Consider the following 16638-nt stretch of genomic DNA (forward strand, 5'->3'; position numbering starts at 1 on the left):
GGCTGTCCCCCAAATCCACAGGCTGGTCCTGTGAGGCACTTTGTAATAGGAAGCAAGATAGACAACGTAGCGGTTAGCTTAGTAGTGGTGTGATTGCCGATCCAGAGACTGTTTGTCAGAACAGAGCAAGGTGGCTGTTCTGTTGGGCTTTAGTGGAGAATTTTGATGTAAAGACTTGTATAATACTTTCTGTCATTGTCTGTAATACTTTGTATATATACTGTATATCTTTGCAGCGTATTTACCTGTCACCCACTCTCAGAGGGAGAAGCTAAGCTTGGAACCATGAACTTGGAATGGCTTCTAAAACTTTGGACGTTAGTCTACTTTAGGTGACCCAGCAGGAAGCCTCATAGGGAAATAACGCTAATGTGATTGGGTGGGACAGCACCCTCTCCAGCTGCTAGGTTTCCAATAGGTTGTTGCAAACTACGCCCACACTAATTGGCCAATCGCAACACTTTTTACTTTTGAGGGAGCTGTGATTGGAGAACTGTTCCCTATGAGGTTTCCTGCTGGGTCCCCTATAGTAGACTAGTGCCAAACTTTGGGCTGGAAGTGGGTACATTGCCTTCCATAAATGCTTTGTTAGACTTTTGAACCATTACTCTCCCTACATCGTTGCATAGAAATTATTTACATAGCTATTAGCTGTTTGTTCATTTTGTCATGTTGCTTGTTTTTGGATATTTCACACTATTTATCGCAGTGTGGCTGTTTTATTAACCATTTCAGGCCTAGGATGTGCTAAAATCTGCCCTGTAAAGAAAAAAAAATTTATGGTTTCTGTCACCTCCTCACAATTGAATCTGAAATAAAATCATAAGTCATGAGAAAACTGAAAGCCTATCTGTATAAAACTCCTTCCATTGGAAAGCCTTAGGACTGCGGTCCTTACTTTTCTCTTGATAGCACTTTGACATCTGGCTCAGACGTTGCTCAGACTCCTCAATTGGTGGACCTCATGGACCTCCCGGCACAGCCAGTAATTTGGTTGGTCTGTGGAACGCCCACTGAGCTTCTACTCTTTGTGCAAAGCTTTGTTGCAGTTCACCTCCTACTACCACTGCGCCCATAGGGTAATTTTTTTCCTAGAGGGGCGTGTCCTGTTCTCTAGAGATTGGCACTAACAAAAGTCCTCTCATACAAGTATGAGAGGTGATTTTTTTTTTTTGTTAATTTTTATACCTTGCAAGCTCTGGGGCTGACTTAACAAATCAATAACCTCAACAGCCATGCAATGTGCAAGTTTCCTGTTAACTGCTTTTTTTTTTTTATTAGAAATATTCCTCAACAGGTCCCCAATCCCTGCTCAGGAGTTCCTGCTTTCCTGCTCAGGTGTTTAGAACAAGGAAGAGTTGTCTGCATTCAAATTATGTATTTATACAGGGTGGTGCACGAAAGACCGGCCTGGCTGCCTGTCACAAGTGCGAGTTTACTGTTAGATTCCAGAGTCCGTCCCCATGTGCCTCGATCCCAGCTATGCGTCCTTGTGTGGGTAATGCCAGGGCCGGACCGAGGCATAGGCTGGAGAGGCTCCAGCCTCAGGGCGCAGTGTAGGAGGGGGCGCACAATTCATTCAGCTGTCATTCCTAATTGTGTATGAAGCAGAAAGAAATAAGAAAAGGGGATACATGGCAGTGACTGCAAGCCAGATAACTAGATATTAAGGTGTTGGGGAGGTTGTGGGTCCTGTGGCCCTCTTAGTCTAATAGCAATCAGTGTGTGATGGCCGGGGTGGGAGGGATGGAGGGGCGCACTTTGGTGTCTCAGCCTTGGGTGCTGAAGGACCTTGTCCCGGCTCTGGGTAATGCTCTCATGCGACAGCTAATGCAGGCAACAAAGCCAGAGAGGACACACGTAAGAGGCACACGGGAACAGGCCAGCCGACATTTGCCTGTAAACTTCGGGTCGTGACAGGCAGCCGAGACGTGTCTGTCAAAAGAGAAAGCTGGCACTTCCTGTAACAATCTTTATTGCTTCATAAAAACCGTTAATCAAGCCAAAGTTTCAGGACCTTTTCAAGGCACTGAGAGGGATGTGTAGTGGCTTGACACTGCAGTCCCCCGCACTCAGCACATCACTCTCAGTCAGTGCATAGAGATGATTTTACCCGTTCTGCATTTTGTTTTTGTTTTATTGGAAGTGCCAGCTTTCTCTTTTGACTGTATACAATAGGAGGCATCAACCTCCTTGTAGCTGCAGCACTCCTACATCTAATGACAGCGGACGATCCAATTGTGAATGTGAGACAACTTTGATTGATTGCCGTGATGGTCTTTCGTGCACCACCCTGTACATTAGACAACATATGCTGTCATCCTGCTCCTCTCAGTTGGACATTTTAGATTTTTAAATAGAATGTGCTCTCAAATTGTGCATTATTAGAGCCATGTTTCCTTACAAAGTGCACAGCTCAGTAGAATAGGAACATTTTTATGAAAATCATCGACTAAATGCTTAAAGGAAACAGGAGGTGAAAATGAAACGATGAGATAAACAATTATATCCTCCTCCTCCTAAACATTTTTTTTAGATATCCCAAAGTTTGTTATAATTAAATCTACTTGTTAAGTTTTTTTCTGTTTCATTGTCTCTGCTCAATGACACATTCATTGAAGTATGCCAGAGCTAAAATCTATGAACTATTGACATTTTTTTTATCTCTTTCCTGCTCTCAGAAGCCATTTTTTTGCTAGGAAAGTATTTTGTAATTTCTTATCAGTGAGGGTTGTGCTATAGTCTGACCCAGTTCCAACCCAGACAGAAACTGTCAATTGCATACCTGATGTTTAACTCTTTCAGGCAGAGAAAGAAAAAAAGGAGCACAGCATAGTTATTTATATTCTTGGCACTGTACACACGTGTCTTTCTTATCATGTCACGTCACCTCGTGTATCCTTTAAAGGATAGGTACACTTATTCTGTTTATCTCTTAGCTCCCTAACATCCCTTGAAGATTCTTTGTATTAACTGCCACCTGACTGTGTCACACATACTAGGGATGCAGTACTGAGCACACAGTTTGTTTACCTACTGCACTGCTGCTCCGTTCAGACCAATCTGGGTCAGTGCTGTAGATGGAATGAACAGGGTCCTCTTATCACCTACAGTGCAGCCCTTCTAGAGTGCCTCAGCAAAGGAGACCACATTCAACTGCTACACAAATGAACACTTTTCTCCTCCACCAGGGGTGATTTTGGCAAAGGGTGTTCGGCATATACTCAGCTGCTGAAACAATTAGGTGGCCATACACTGGTCGATTTGCCATCAGATTCGACCAAGAGATAGATCCCTCTCTGATCGAATCTGATCAGAGAGGGATTGTATGGCTGCCTTTACTGCAAACAGATTGTGAACCGATTTCAGCCTGAAACCGATCACAATCTGTTGTGGTGGTGGTGCTGCTGCCGCCGCCGCTCCCCCCCCGCCTCATACATTACCTGCTCCGCCAGCGCGACTCCCGGGTCTCTCTCCGCTCTTCTCCGCTCTGGTCTCCGGCCCCGGCATGCTTCACTTCTTCCTGCCCGGCAGGAAGTTTAAACAGTAGAGCGCCCTCTACTGTTTAAACTTCCTGCCGGGCAGGAATAAGTGAAGGCATGCCGGAGACCAGAGCGGAGACGAGCGACTTCCTGCCGGGCAGGAATAAGTGAAGGCATGCCGGAGACCAGAGCGGAGACGAGCGGGGGCAGTCGCGCCGGCGGAGCAGGTAATGTATGCGGGCTCTATTGCGTCGGTCGTCGGGCACTCGAACGCCGCTAGCGATGCGCTCTTTACCCGCGGGCGATCGATGGTAATTTTCCGCACGACGGGATCGGACGAAATGAATCGAAATTCGGCGTGTAGCGCGAACGATTGGCAGCAGATTCGATCCCAGTGATCGAATCTGCTGTCGAAACGGTGGTAAATCGGGCCAGTGTATGGCTAAGTGTACTTTGTTTGGGGGGGATTCGAGCGCTAGCATTCAGCAACCAATACAGCTGAGGTGCTAAATGTGAAAATCTTGATCTCACTGCTTGAATTCGTTGTCCAGGTGAGTATTGGTTAGGGTTGGGTGTTGGTTAAGTGTGTCAGTTTTTAGAGTTTGGGGGAGGTTAGTTTTAACAGCTAGGATTAAGTATCAGAAAGGGGGTTTCGTCAGATTGAGGGGAGATAACTGATGAGCGCCAGGAAGGGGTTTATATTAAGGGGGGAGGTTCGAGTTTGGTGTCAGAAAGAGGTTAATATTAGGGAGGGGGGCATTTTTTTGTTGTCAGGAGGGGGGATATTGTTGTAAGACTGATATGAGGTAGAAACAATGAAGATAGAAATGGCTCTTAAATGCCCAAATCACCCTTGGTAAAATTAGGAACTTGCTGCATGGTTGTGCATTGTTAAGGGAGATGTACTTTAGCAGTGTTCCCCAACCCTGTCCTCAAGGCCCACCAACAGTGCATATTCTGTGCAGGTAGTTACTCAGCTCTGCTGCAACACTAATTACACCACCTGTGATTGTGTGTGGTTTCCTGCAAAACATGTACTGTTGGTGGGCCTTGAGGACAGGGTTGGGGAACTCTTCTTTATAGAACATAGGACTGCAGTGAGCACCCCTTCCCCACACACACACACACACACACACACACACACACACACACACACACACACACACACACACACACACACACACACACACACACACACTGATCTGAGTGTGTTTGAAACAGGCGCACTGACCACATGACCAGTGTTTTGGGATGTCCAAGAAAGATATGTTGGCCATTTCTGCAAATGTGGGTTGTCTAACTAGTGTGTGTGGTGGGGGTGCAAAAGAGCGGAATCCCCTAAAACTGTCCATATGCTTTAAAGCCCAGCTGCTGTGGAAAGCCCCGCCAGCTGCCCCGACTTGTGGTCTTGCGATCGGGCATAACCCTGAAGAAGAGGCCCCGAACCTCGAAAGCTTGGTGACTCTTCCATGTACCGCAAGGGTGCATTCGCTCCTGTGTACTGCATATGGCAGTATTTTGTATAGGAAAGAATTCCTGCATTTGCCACAATGCAGTGAGATTCCTTTTACCAACCACAACAATTCCGTTCCCTTCTTTCGCCCATATTGGCGCTGATTCCTTGAAAATGGAGAACAGCACAGCTCTTCCTTGTTTTCTTTGCAGTGAGGCCTTTTTTACACAGGTAAAAGTAGTAAACCTACGCAGAGGAAATGAGTATCTTTGTATCAAAGTGCTATTTGGTTATGTCCGATACCCATTGGAATCTGTCATAGAAGACACAAGCCTGACAGTCCACTTCCTTCTATTACTGCATAATGAACAGTCTCAGCTTTTTAAGATGTGTTGTTTTTTGTGTTCTTACCTTTATTGGTTTCTTTTCATATACGTTGCCTTTAGTACTTTTCCATATATACTACTCACATAGATTTTTAAGCAAGAACACGTATATATATTTTGTGTATTTGTTTACAGCTGGATGAGAGTTGTGCTTTGTCATATGTTGAGCTTGTGCTGTGACTTTGTATGATTCAGTATTACTGCTTTGTTATGATAATGCCAAGTTCTGATCTGTCATTTACACCTATCTGAAAACCTGTATTTTGCTAGTTTCTTTCTCAGGAACTCAGTTTATGTGTTATTTATTGATATATCATCGCCTTTAAAAAGCTTTTACTGGCACAATTTATTATGAAATAAAAAAAAATAAAACATTTTCTGTGCAGTCTTTGTGTGCATTAATGAGAAGCAGCGATTACACAGTATTCATTCTTAACACGGGATTGGCAGCCATAAAATCAAATTAGCTGCATGCTGATTTCTGGTGTAATTCAAACACTGCTACATCTAAATAAATCAACAGGTATGCCAGGCAACTGGTATTGTTTAAAAGGAAATAAATAAGGCAGCCTCCATATTCTTCTCACTTCAGTTGCCCATTAGAGCCAGTCCACACTGGGTCCGGAAACGTATCCGTGGCTGCGTTTTTCAAACCTGATGAAAAACGGAGTCCCGGGACCTAATGTTGAAAATAGCAGCCAGCCTCACCCAAGTAAAAAACGGATCCGTCTGCGTTTGCGGGGATCCATTTTCAAAACCTGAACGGAAGGTCCGGATCTGCTGCATTTTCACGCAACGGATCAGGACCACGGATACACGCAGGGGTAGTGAAAGCAATGAGAAAACGCATCTCCAGCTCCACAGGCAAAAAACGGATGTTAAAACGGATAGCCTGAGCTTTATGATTGGCCCAAAAAAATCCTCCCACTCCTTCCTAATGATGGAGACGTTTTCTGTCAGGGAAAAACCTGAACGGAAACTGATGCAAAACTGATGCACTTTCATCAGTTTGCAGTAGGGTGGGTACTTCCCCTGATCCGGACTGCAGTGTCCGTCCTGCAACCGGGTCTAGTGTGGACCCACTCTTAACCACTTCAGCCTACAGTGTTTCACCTTATGCATCCGTGCAACTTTCACCTCCCATTCATTCGCCAATAACGTTATCACTACTTATCACACTGAAATTATCTATATCTTGTTTTTTCCGCCACCATTTAGGCTTTCTTTGGGTGGTACATTTTGCTAAGAATTATTTTATTCTAAATCCATTTTAACAGGAAGATTAAGATAGAAATGGAAAAAAAATCATTATTTCTCAGTGTTTGGCCATTATAGTTTGAAATGAATACATGTTACCGTAATTAAAACACATGTAGTCTATTTGGCCATTTGTCCCGGTTAATAACACTGTTTAAATTATGTCCCTATCACAATGTATGGCGCCAATATTTTATTTGGAAATAAAGGTGCATTTTTTCAATTTATGTCCATCACTATTTACAAGCGTATAATTTAAAAGAAATATAGTAATATACTCTCTTGACATGCATTTAAAAAAAAAAGTTCAGACCCTTAGGGAACTATTTGTTTTGTTTTTTTTAATTGTAATTTTTTTTTATTAAAAATTTTATTTGGATAATTTTTGGTGTGGGAGGTAAACCGTTAATTTTAAATGTAATAATGTGTTTATTTAATAAAAAAATGTATGTGGATGTAGTTTTACTATTTGGCCACAAGATGGCCACAGTCAAAAAAAAAAATTTAGTCCTGGAAACAAACGCTCTCGCTTCCAGGAAGCGTAAGGAGGATGGGAAACTTTTTTTTTGCTCAGAAAGACCGCGGCCTCTGATAAGAAGCCGTCTGTTTTTCTGCCCGGGACTTCGATCAATGAATGGGAACTATGTTCCTAGGAACTATGTTCCTATTCATTGATCTCGGGGCTAACGGAAGGCGGCGGACAAAACAGAAGCACCAGCAAGATTAAAAAACACAGTTTAAAAATAGGTAGTTGTGGACTTACCTGTACATTGAATACTCTGATTCAGGCAATTGTATATTCAGGCATTTCACAGGCTTCTTCAGGCAATTAACAGGAGTAAATGATTACAAGCTCTTAGCAGCTACAGGCACCTTTAAGGTGTTTAGTGGCTGTATGTGGCAATGGTGCCCTGCCACATGCAACTACCTTCAACTGTTTGGCTTTGAGGATGGATGGGATGGTAGAAAACAAAAGGCATTGGTCTGCTGGAAACCTCCCAGACACTGCCAAACTCTCAATGTCTGTGGAGACTTCTGACGACACATGTATCAGCTTTGATGATTAATTTCCAGGTAATGATGCCCTACAGCGGCCAGGGAGTGAGAGTTCAGCACATCAATAGGTTTCAGCAGGCAATACAGATGTTTCCGGATGGATGCATCAACTTTGGGAAAATAGGGGGAATGGGCTGATGTGTTATCTGGCTGCTCCATGTATTAATGCCATGTAATTCAGTTGAGTCTACACTAAGGCAGGGGTCACGCTTGCCAAAAAGAAGCAGCACGGTGGCATAGTGGTTAGCGCTCTCGCCTTGCAGCGCTGGGTCCCCGGTTCGTATGCCAGCCAGGTCAACATCTGCAAGGAGTTTGTATGTTCTCCCCGTGTATGTGTGGGTTTCCTCCTGCATCCCAAAAACATACAGATAAGGTAATTGGCTTCCCCCTAAATTGGCCCTGCACTACGATACATACACTACACTATATAGACATAAGACTATGGTAGGGACTAGATTGTGAGCCCCTCTGAGGGACAGTGACAAGACAATATACTCTGTACAGTGCTGCGTAATATGTTGGCGCTATATAAATACTAAAATAAATAAAACTGCACATAATGCTTCCCAATGCACAATTGCAGTGCAGCCAGTGGGAGCAATGTGCGGTTTCCTGAAAAATAAGTACCGCTACGGCTGGTTTTTGTTTTGGTTTGCACAGCACATGCAATTCCCTATTGCTGCTGATAGCTGCTCTCATTTCTGTATGGCCCTCAAAATTTAACCCCCTTAATATCTCATAAGAGTTGAGTGACAGAATCTTATTTTAACATATTTCTTGATTTAAGCTAGAGATGTAGTCTTAAAAGATGTAATTAATTTGCATTTTACTTAATTTTAAGTTAGACTACCCCTTTAGTGGAAATATTGCTAAGCACCAGGCCACCAGAAACTTTTATTGGAAGTACATTATAGCTATCCTGCTGCTTGCCTGTGCCGTGCATGACTGGATAGTGCATCGGTTAAAGAGAAACCGTAATCCCCGTGATACCCCCTTTCCCATGAGAAAGCTTTTCTTTTTCACAAACTGATCATTAGGGGGCTCTGTATGGCTGATATTGTGGTGAAACCCCTCCCACAGTGTGATGTCAGGACCATGGTACTGACATCACACTGTGGGAGCCTTGTTGCATTGTGGGAAATAACAGCTGTTTACAACTGCCAAAAAAGCAAGCAGCATATCCTTCCAGTGACATTACCTGCCAGCAGTAAAAATGTCACCAGGTGATAAATGTCAGAATGTAAATCAGCTAGAGGAAAGATTTTACAATGGGCAAGCACTGACTAAATCATTTATATATAATAATTGTAAAAATGAAGCACTTTATTACATTATTTTTACTGGAGTTCCTCTATAAGGGCTCTGTCTCTCACACAGGAGACCTGGGTTCGAATCTCAGCTCTTCCTGTTCAGTAAGCCAGCACCTGTTCAATAAGGAGACCTTGGGCAAGGCTCCCTAACACTGCTACTGCCTATAGTGTGCGCTCTAGTGGCTGCAACTCTGGCGCTTTGAGTCCGCCAGGAGAAAAACGCAATATAAATGTTATGTGTTCTGCTCTGTACTGCACCAGGGCCTTTCACTACTGTACACAAATGGCACTTCTGGGAGGTCTGTTATAATTTAAGTAGGCCTCAGTTACTTGGCCTGAGTTTTATGTAAAAGGCTTGTCCGCAGTGTATGCCTTTAAAATAGATAGAGGGTTGGTGATGCAGGCAGAGGCATCTCAGGGTCTGCGTGTAGCAGAAGATACACGCAGATACTGAGAACATGTTCCTAACAGAAGGCCATCGGCCACTCTGACCTCAACAGGAACAGAAAACATTGGCCATGTTTACTAAACATCCACGGTCCTGCATCTGGGTCAAGTGCCTCATTGATTATTAATCGAGTAGGCGGGTATGATGACACCACGAGTGGGTCCACCAATAGACTGATATAGGGGGTGGCGAAGATGATGTCATATTTAACTCTTTCCTAGTCGGTATTAAATCTGGAGCGAGCGATGGGGAACTCACTTCTGCTTCTTCCTTCTGCACTAGCTCGCAAGGCCGACTTGGACCTCTAAGCATGTTATTCCTTTATGTAAGCTGATATAATGTATGCTATGTACATAGGTAGCTTAGTGTAACGTAGGTAGGAAGAAGGTACCTGATAGACTTCGGTAGGGAGTCTAATCAAGAGCTTGTAATGCAACATGAAGATTTGCATAGCTAGGATATGATGACTGTATCTATCTGTCTTTCTGTGACTTTAATAAATAACGGAAACATTGGAGAAGCCTGAGAAAGTCTATATCCTGTTTGCGGTGTGGAGAGTCAAGTGATCTCACAGTCTGTGAGACGTAACTGTAAGAAGTTACTGGTGTCGAAGCAAGGTGATATAAGAACAGTTTATAACAGTGGTGCCTGAAATCCTTCCCTGCCTAGCTATACAGGCAGACGGGGCCGGGGCCGAAGAAAGTGGTTTCAAGATATTCCACAGCAAAGCAAGCGGAATAGACGGACACGGACTGTAAAGCTTATCAAGCTGAGACTGATAAGCTGGTGTGAGTAGTGTGTGGGAGCCGAGCACACACGGGCACGGGCTGCAATTCGAGAGAACCAGCGGCGACACTCGTGGATGTTAAACTTTGACTGACAGTGCACATCAGTCACAGCCTAAACCGGATCACAGGTGACTGGAAGGCTCCGAGGCCGGCTGGCAGCTGCCGCTGGAGATTGATCCGCTGAGCCAGTGTGGGTACACAGAGCTGACGCTCAGTAGTTCCAGGGATCCACTCAGTGTCGTGGAAAGTTGCCAAAAGCTGGTCGAATTCGCAGGCTTACACAGTCCTCTGATCAGGCAAGTATGTTTTACGTTGTTGTGTTGCATTATCTTTATTGTATGAGAGGAGGATAATGTGTTAATGTGTATATTCTGTGTTAATTGCAGAGTGGAGGCTGCGGGCTTCTCATCTCTCCTGTGCGTGAAGGGAGGGGTGAGGAGGGGTGCAGCTCCGATGTAAATACAGAACGTGTTTTCAGAGTTTATGCGCTTTGATTGTTTCTTAGGATTCGATGTTCTTGTGTGGCAGAGGTTTTGTTTTCTCTCTTTCTGGGTTTTGTTTTGTTTTTCTCTCCCTGTCCAGAGACTGGGCAGGATGATAGATAAGGGGGGGGGGGGGGGGTCCCCCGCGGCAGAGGGAAACCATCAGTGTTAGTGGTGGATAGAGGGAGAGAAGAGGAAAGCGAGTGTCTTTCTGTTTGTGAGATGTTCTGCACGTTTCTCGCATTTCCAGTCGGTGCTGCTGCGAACATGTTTTTTCAATGTCTGTATTGTGTTGAAGTTCTAGCTGGGTTGTTAACAGTTAAAACAGTTACAGTGGTTTGGAGTCGTATAGCTCGCTCGGGCGGTTCTTAGTTATGTCTGTGATAGAGTGAGAAAGATTCCTACGTCTCTGGGGATCCGTATGTCTGATTGCAGTTCGGATTACAGCTGAGACGTGAAGGAATGCTGAGGCTGATTTTTGTGCATTGTGGATAGATGCTGTGTGTAACTATGCATAACAAATGTATGTTCTGTGTGAGTTTTGTTCTCTCTCCTAGGTCTATAGGAACGAGAGGCTGCTATGGGAGCAGCCATCTTGGCTGGCAGTCCAGGACTCAAAATGGCGGCAGTGGAGAGAGCCCGCCCCCGTGAGTCATGGCCCCCACACGTCATGGCAGGGGGGAGGAGGGGCTGGGGGATCCACGTCACGTCAGGCTGTGCTGGCGGCTCCGGGCAGAGCAGCTGAAAGGAAGGGGGGTAGAAATACAGAGACATTCTCCTGTGTGTCTCGGTTCTCAAAGTATTTCCCCAGAGCTTTTCCCTGGGTCCATGGACAGGAATGCCAGAATAGGACGTGTTTCCCAGCTAGGTGCAGGGACACACGGAGCAGTACAGATCGGAAATGGGTCTGTACTGTGTTGCTTATGGGATTATTCCTGTAAGTGAGGCACCTTAATGGGTGGTGCAGCATGAGTTCCCAATAGAAGGAAAGGGGGACAGCGCATCAAAGGGGGTGCCGGAGTTGGAAAAAAGGGAGTTGACCAATTTGGGTTTCCGTCGCCGCTTCTGCAGAGCGGTAACGTTTTTTCCGGTTTTGTCGTGAACAGGGCCAGAGCTGGACTGAGAGGTCTATGCTGGGCTGGGGCTGTTTTTTTTGTGCGTTTTTTTTTCGTCCACTGATTGGTCAAATATGTTTTTTCCAGCTCCTATCAATTGTAGCACAAAGAACTAGGACTGACAGCAGTTCATGGGGCAATTATACAGATGATAGAATTGCCGTTTACAGAGTGACAGTGTATCAGTACGGTGTTTGCCATGTGACTACCTACCAAGTGGGCATTCAGGGATCTGCATACAGGCATGTGACGCTGGTATGCTTAGCCCTGCACCCTGTGTAGTTTAAGTGTAAAGTGCTCCTTCCTACAGGGAGGCAGCCGTTTTTTTTGTGAAGTCTGGGGTTGGTGGCACGGCAAACATTGATCAGAGGGTACAACACACTGAACTTCTAGCAGAGCTGGTATCGCGATGAAGTTCTAGACAAGTAAATGCGATAATGAGTAAGAGCATTGCAGGCTCAACTGCAAAGCAGCATCAGGTGTGGCATCCGTAATCTGTGCATGCGACGGCTGCGCATGGACAGATAAGGGGGGGATGTGGAGTGAGCTGCAATGGGGTGAGAGCTTCCAAAGGTGAAGCGAGCTTCCATAGGTGAAGTCCGCGGGAGCATATTTTAAACAGGTAAGTACTGAGGATAGTACTGAGGTAGGGGGGTGAAGTTTAACTCCAATCTACCAATAAGAGTAAACAGAGTTCATGAGAACCATAAAGCAACGAGATCAATTACGATATATATTGATCAATTTAAAGTGTAAAGAGTACAAGCCGCAGGGCGAATCCCAAATCATTAATAAGAATTGATTTGTTTGTATTTCGATTTCAGGTGTTTGGCAATATGGAATTGAGACAGCTGCAGTGCTGGCAGCAAAGATGGAGATGTCAGTCGGATAAGCGAAAGGTTCCAGATGCCAATCTAAGCTTGGAGAACAGCGAGATTCCTGAGATTGGAAAGAGACTAAAACACGAGATTCCTGAGATTGGAAAGAGACTAAAACACGAGATTCCTGAAATGGGAAAGAGACTAAAAACCGAGGTTCCTGAGATCGGAAAACGTCTAAAAGAACTGTCTGAGCAAAGCATAGTGCAAATTGCTAATGTTTTTCTTTCCCAAGGTGGTGCTTTTATAATGAGGAGTACCGTGCTGATGGTGATCCTAGGTTGCCATTTCGTCCTAGGAGAACGAAGAGAGGACATTCTCATGTATAATAAGGGGTTAATGAGAATGCAAGGCCCAAGCATGTTAATGTTGGGTGACAAAGGTACTGATCCTTTCACACCTCCCTCCGCTTGGCACAGATGGACCATGCAGGGACGGAGGAAAAGAGCACTTGTGCCAGGAGAAAGCAAATTTCATGGCACAAGGTGGGTGAAAGGTCTGAAGGGTCAAGTGTGCGGGCAGTGGGAATTTAAGGGCAGTGTAAATCTGCTATTGAATGCCACACTCCCAGAATCGATGCACCGATCCAAAGGTTTGTTAAAAGGTACATTGCAGTACAATGGGTACATGCAAAAGGTGGAGTGTGTGATTCAGGGGTACCTTGTCTTGGTTATGCAGAGTGAGATGGGTCCAGATTGGAGAGGAACGAGCAGGAGGCGTCAATTCTCTTACCAGAGAGACGCAGGGGACAACATCACACTCTGGAGCTACCAACAGAGAGTGCCTCTGAAACAACTATACACACGTAAAGGCTGGAAAGCCAAGGGTGGGTGGTTCTCGAAACAAGAAGTAACAATCGAGATCAAGCCACATTTCCAGGTGACAAAGAGGGTGGGGAGAGCGGTCCCGGGGGAGGGAAAGCCCACACAGGGAACCCCATTCACACCACACGGGTCACAACAGGGGACGATATTACACAGTCCATATGCAGCAGCTTATCCTCATGATAGTTGGGTAAGTGAAGAGGTACTCTTAATCGAAAGATTGCAGAGAGTACAGTCTTCCCGACCTCAGGTACATATTGTGCCTCAGGACGTAAGGGGGGAAGAGGTCCAATCAGGACAGCTGGGGACATATTTTGTCAGCGAGAGATTGGACAAGGGGAGGTATATTAATTTTTCTGGAGAAGGATCTTTTGCATGGCAGTTTCGAGATGTTTGGGTGAACAAATGGAAACGGTGCAACATTCCTTTAGGCACCGCTACTTCCTTAGTTCCCACCTCAACCCATGTCTTACACCAGGACCTGAGAGGTCAACCTTTTTTGGTGCTAGACAGGGAGGTGAAACAAGTAGAGTTGTCCTCATGCGGGCAATTCTTGCAGAAGTACCTGCGTTGGCCGGGGCAAGTCAAATTTAGGGAAGAAGCCTGCAGGCTCAATAACGCAGAATGCGAGGCTACCATTCAAAAGATCCACGCTGAAGCCCAACCGATAGTTCCGGTGGCTGAAGGAAAGGTTTGTTTTTTTAACATAAGGTCTAATGATACATTCAAGGTATATTCTCATAATTGTTCCGATAAGGGGGAGTTTCCAAGGGGAACATATTGTGTGAGTGGAGATCCCATATGGATCCGGTCATCCAGGTTTGATGACGTTGTTTCTCAAATTGTTAAGAGAACTCTGAAGGTCAAAGTTTCACGGGAAGTTCCCGTCCTGAAAGAGAACCCGACATGGGACAAAGGGGAACAGGGTTTGATCCAAGATGACCACATTTTGTTACAAAGGTTAAACAAACAGTACACTAAGTTAGAGGTAAGATTTCACCATGATACAGGTGATCTTAACGAGGTAGAACACAAAAATGAGCAGGTGAGTTCCAGTCTGCCCTGGTGGACAAAGGTTCCGGTGATGTTCCAGGGACACTCGGACGGGGCATCTGCAGTTCCAAAGTTCTTTCTACACCCACTGGTCGTCTGGATGGGCATGACAACTTTAGGCATCATTATCCAGGTGAGGTTGCGGGTTAAAATTACGTAAAATAAATTAACCTGGTCCAGAGATTGGTGCCTCATAAACAATCTCCGGAACCAATAGTTTAAATTAAGGGATATACAGGGTTACGGGTATAGGTTTAGTAGTACCTAGGAGCTGATTGTATAAAGGCGCTCTTTTAGAAGGCACCTGGCACTGCTCCGTTTTGTAACAACCAAACGAGTTTCACTTTTCTGTGGTCATGCAAGTTTGTGAGTGATACGCAAGTGACGCAAATGCTGAGCATGTGGTATTGAGGGACTTAGAAGTAGGGCCTCCCCAGAGAGCCTGGTTACAGGAAGACCAAGAGGTCTTGCTCTCTCTCTTCCAGGGGTAATCGCCTAGAGCAGAGAAGTTGTGTGAGCACGAACATCGAAAAGTGAAACATACAAGAAAGAAACCAGGTACTGGGAGGTTCAGACGCTGGGATCTGCGGGTCAAGCCGTTTTAGGGGGGATTGTTATAATTTAAGTAGGCCTCAGTTACTTGGCCTGAGTTTTATGTAAAAGGCTTGTCCGCAGTGTATGCCTTTAAAATAGATAGAGGGTTGGTGATGCAGGCAGAGGCATCTCAGGGTCTGCGTGTAGCAGAAGATACACGCAGATACTGAGAACATGTTCCTAACAGAAGGCCATCGGCCACTCTGACCTCAACAGGAACAGAAAACATTGGCCATGTTTACTAAACATCCACGGTCCTGCATCTGGGTCAAGTGCCTCATTGATTATTAATCGAGTAGACGGGTATGATGACACCACGAGTGGGTCCACCAATAGACTGATATAGGGGGTGGCGAAGATGATGTCATATTTAACTCTTTCCTAGTCGGTATTAAATCTGGAGCGAGCGATGGGGAACTCACTTCTGCTTCTTCCTTCTGCACTAGCTCGCAAGGCCGACTTGGACCTCTAAGCATGTTATTCCTTTATGTAAGCTGATATAATGTATGCTATGTACATAGGTAGCTTAGTGTAACGTAGGTAGGAAGAAGGTACCTGATAGACTTCGGTAGGGAGTCTAATCAAGAGCTTGTAATGCAACATGAAGATTTGCATAGCTAGGATATGATGACTGTATCTATCTGTCTTTCTGTGACTTGAATAAATAACGGAAACATTGGAGAAGCCTGAGAAAGTCTATATCCTGTTTGCGGTGTGGAGAGTCAAGTGATCTCACAGTCTGTGAGACGTAACTGTAAGAAGTTACTGGTGTCGAAGCAAGGTGATATAAGAACAGTTTATAACAAAGTCCATGGGAGCAGTGTTCATCAATACATGCCTCTCAACAACCAGATGTATGCACTGTGCATAGATCTGCTGCATGGTGTAATGAATAGGGGTGAGTAGGACCAGTTTAGTGAAAATATTCTGGTGTGTACGGGGGCACTGCTGCGGCAGAGATGGGTAACTCACCTGTATTGCCGATGTGCTGCATGCTGCTCTTCATCTTCCTGACACTTTTGCCTCCAAAAGTAGAAGTTTGCCTGTGAAATCAGAGGAAGTATTGGGAAGATCGAGAGCAGCATGCAGCGCAATGGCGAGTTGTAGCAACACCTGGAATAACCCACTCTGCCACGGCCCAGGCACCTGTACATGCCGGGACAGTTTTGCATTTCGCGAAACTAGCCTTAGTAATAATATCATAAGTAAACAGGCAGTGAATTGTCTCAAGGTAATTTCACCCCCCCCCCCCCCCCCCTTCCCGCATCCAAACAAGAGAAAAGGGTTTGCAATTATGAGGCAGAACATTTGGGCACAAAGTAAGGGAGCGGATCCGCACAATCTTTAAAGATCAATGTCGTTTACTCCCGAAAACATTATAGATGCTGTATAACAGCCACACAAGCGTTTCAAGAACACGCAGGCCCATCAGTGTAACAACATACACCTGCGCACAAACTGGATCTTTGGGTAATAGGTAGCCAATGGAGAGATTGGCAGAGAGGGACTGCC

Source organism: Hyperolius riggenbachi, chromosome 2 (assembly GCF_040937935.1).
Source record: "Hyperolius riggenbachi isolate aHypRig1 chromosome 2, aHypRig1.pri, whole genome shotgun sequence".
Classification (NCBI taxonomy): domain Eukaryota; kingdom Metazoa; phylum Chordata; class Amphibia; order Anura; family Hyperoliidae; genus Hyperolius; species Hyperolius riggenbachi.